Source organism: Panicum hallii, chromosome 1 (genome assembly GCF_002211085.1).
Source record: "Panicum hallii strain FIL2 chromosome 1, PHallii_v3.1, whole genome shotgun sequence".
Taxonomy (NCBI): Eukaryota; Viridiplantae; Streptophyta; class Magnoliopsida; order Poales; family Poaceae; genus Panicum; species Panicum hallii.
The window spans coordinates 8773179-8777208 of record NC_038042.1 but is presented as its reverse complement, the minus strand read 5'-3'; the positions used below and the strand labels follow the sequence as shown (position 1 = coordinate 8777208).

At 43.9% G+C, this 4030-nt stretch overlaps 1 pseudogene; it reads left to right on the top strand.

Moving 5' to 3' along the window:
* Positions 1 to 1040: 1040 nt before the first annotated feature.
* LOC112895591 lies at positions 1041 to 3065 on the top strand (annotated as a pseudogene).
* The last annotated feature ends 965 nt before the right edge of the window (positions 3066 to 4030 follow it).

Below are 4030 nucleotides of genomic sequence, written 5' to 3'. Positions count from 1 at the left end.
TGACTAAAATGTATTAATTTGCTAACCTAGGACTTTCTATTGACACCTTACAATTTGGCTAGTTGCTTTTATTCTCTATTCATATTATTGAAGTCACCTGTATTGTTGCCACACGTTGACATCCTAATAAGAATTTTCTCAAAAAGTTCATAATGAAAATAATATGTTCTATGTGAACATTACAAATATCTTAGGTCTAGCAGGACTTGTGACTTTAGAGTAATGCATTCCATGAGTAAATGTGTGGTGGTGGTCGTTAGGTAAGTTATAAAATATAAAGTTGTTGGGGATAATTAGGTTAGCATGAAAACTATTTGGACCCATCCAGCTAATCCATTAGCTGGATAGCTGGAATCAACTGGGTTGGATCAGCTAATTGGATAGGTATATCTAGCTACTAGTTAAAAGGGTTTTACTATACATTATCAAAACTCACATGCCCTTCTGCATTGAATTATAGTAATGATGCTTGGGCGAAAAATGCATATGGTCTTGTGGAGGTATATTGACTAATCAACTTATGATGAAGTTTATACTACAAGGTTTTGATCTTAGGTCTTTGTTATTTCTCTCTCTTTTCTATAAAAAAATGAAATGCAACTGTATCTGGCCATTTATCCATTAAAAAGTTAATTTACTTTAAAGTCAAATAGTATATGTACTTCACAAGTTAGTTCATCCAAAGCGTACCATAGAAATTCTCATATTTGTATTTATTATACATCATCTTGATCGAATTGAAGAGTACTATTAGCAATTCTGAAACTAATTCATCCAAATACAATCTTTAGAAGTGGCATGGGTTTGGGTCCTAGAAACAAAGTTCTGTTGTGATCGACTGAATCGAAACCATGGGTCAATGATTGTAATTCAACCAGAAATTGAGATGCTCCACCAATTCCATTGGTTCAATTCAAGGCCATAAACAAAATGAAATATATATGTGCAAATGAACCTCCATTCTTTGATCACTCTCCACTCTCTTCCTCCCTCGTGTCTCATCCTCTCAGTCCCTATGACGAACTAACCATTGCACGCTGATGGCGCTGCTCATGCTGCGGTCCAGGTGCCGTGCTGGAGGTTCACTCGTATGACTAAAGTCTGAAGCAACGCAAATGACATCCTTCCTTGCTTGGATAAGGAGGTACCCTGAATCTGAACATGGAAAGTGCAAACCGGCGTTCATGTTGACCTCTCAAAGTTAAGCAAAGATCCTCGTAGGATGGTTGGAAAGTCAAGCAAAAAAAAATCGGTGAAACGCGCGCAGTGTCCATACACGTTGATTCTCTTTGGATTGGCCTGTAATTAAGCTTGATGCGGCTGCACAACCATGCACATGTGCACGCCACACAATTTATTTTTCTTGAACAAACACTATAACAGCCAACTAATCGTGATTTGATGGTAAGGTTAACGCTATATAAACCACACAAGAACCCTATCAAAGAACCAAATCCATCCATACAAACAATATCACACACACGATCGAACAAATTAAACACAGAACAGAGACCGATCGTCATGGCTCCAGCTCCTGTTTCTCCTCTCTTGTTGGTCGCGAGCGCGTCGTCGCCAGCTCCGGCACCGACCGGATGGCTGAGGGCGCACGCGACGTTCTACGGGTGCGTGTAAATGGCAGGCGGCGCGTGCGGGTACGGAAACCTGTACTCGCAGGGCTACGGCTCGCGCACGGCGGCGCTGAGCATGGTGCTCTTCAACGACGGCGCCTCCTGCGGGCAGTGCTACAAGCTCGCCTGCGACCGCAATACGGACCCGACGTGGTGCAAGCCCAGCGTCACGGTCACCGTCACCGCCACCGACTTCTGCCCGCCCAACTATGGGCTGCCCAGCGACGACGGCGGCTGGTGCAACCCGCCGCGGCCGCGCTTCGACATGGCGCAGCCGGCGTGGGAGAAGATCGGCATCTACCGCGCCGGCATCATCCCAGTCGTGTACAGAAGTTATATATGTGCATATTGATTTGTCTCTGCTCGCTACCGGAGATGGCACCTTTGCCGAGTGCAAAAATTTTTACCAAGAGCATTTCGTCGGGTACTCGGTGAATAAGATCTTTACCCAGTGCCGCACTGGGCAAAATGAAACACTCGGCGAACAATAGATTTACCGAGTGTCAAGCGCTCGGCAAACAATAACACTCGGTAAAATCTGTTTTGCCTAGTGCCCTACACTCGGCAAAGACAGACACTCAGCAAAGCTCCGTCAGCTGCGAACGACAGCAAACGGCCGAGGACTCACGGGTCCACGGCTACGGCGTCACCGACGACGACAGCCTCGCGCACCTCGACCTCAGGTTCAAGTTCTACGACCTCACCGACGACGTCCACGGCGTGCTCGGACAGACCTACTGCCACTACCGGAGACTGCACTTTGCATACACTTTGCCGAGTGCTTCTCTCAGGCACTCGGCAAACATCGGTCACCGTTTCTTCCGCCGTCACGTCCATTTTTTGGCCGAGAGCAGAATTAGGCACTTGGCAAAGTCTTTGCTGAGTACCCGACAAAAAACACTCGGCAAAGAGGCTTTTGCCGACTCTTTCTTTGCCGTTTCCTTTTTGCCGAATGCAACACTCGGCAAAAGGTTTGCCGAGTGCTTATGTTGTTTTTCCGAGTGTGTCAGACACTCGGCAAACGAGGCTTCTCCCGTAGTGGCTACTCTCGATCTTACTAAGCAACGCATGTGAAAGGTTCGTGATCAACGGCGGTAGCTTTAACAGAAAATTCTCACTTGCAGAGTTCCGTGCGTGCGACGGGGCGGTGTAAGGTTCATGATCAATGGACACGACTACTTTAATATTGTGCTTGTGAGCAATGTCGCCGCGGCAGGCTCCATCAAATCCATGGAAGTCAAGACCGCGGTTTCGACTGATTGGATGCCGATGGCACGCAACTGGGGCGCCAACTGGCACTACATGGCCTTTCTCACCGGCAAAACGCTCTCTTTCAGGGTGACCAACAGTGATGGACAAGGTCTTCAATTTGCAAACGTGGTGCCAAAAGGATGGAAGTTTGGCCAGACATTCGCAAGCAAATTTCTATTCAACTGAGCACCACATACGCGGGGAACCTCCCTAGTGATCCATTTGTTGGCGTTAGATTTGTACAATGTCGAAATGAATGAATGAATGTTTGCATGCCTTGTACAAGGCTATGCGCACTACATGTAGATACAATGAGTGTGCTGTTTGTGTATAGATACCAACCCAAGATTTATGCCTTGTACATATCCCTAATTTAATTAAATATTGTATAAATATTGTTGTACAATATATTATTTTAATATGTAGTTTTCAAAACAAAATAATATGTAGTTTTGTACCAATCATCCAGATTATATATACCAAATGTAGAGTTATATTGTAACAGTGGTTTTATTCTAGGATTTAACCGGTGTTATTTCTTTCAATGGTATGCGACATGCCCGTCGATTGCAATGTGCATATGGTGACTTTATCAGTCTCGAGGATCTGCCGGCTTAGTTGCTCAGAGGTGCTCATAGGCGGGATGTCTATTCATAGCACATGTGACTAGCCGCCATATCACCGCATATGTCCGCTGGAGATAATAATATTTTAGAATAAAATAAAATATTCCAGAACAAAGTAAAAGGCAGAAATTGCAGGCAAAATAAATTGTTCCAAAATACTTTTATCTTGTTTTGGAATATTTTATTTTATTCTGGAACATTGTTATCTCTAGCGGACATGTGCGACGATACAACGGCTAGTCGCACATGCTATGAATAGACGCCCCCGCTTATAGGGGTAGGGTTGCGCGCTTGTATTCATAGAAATGAGTGTGCGTGCGTGTACGTGAGCGTCTGCTTCAATACTGTTTAATTTTTTGCAAAAAGGAAAATATTGTAACTCTAGTTTTCTTTAAGTTTTAATAATAATAAATGTATAATTGTGCTCATTTTAAATTCTAATTATATATAAAAGACATAGGAGTAATATATCCTACTGGTATATGACTGACCAAGGCTACATGAATTGTATTGTCCTTTATTTGC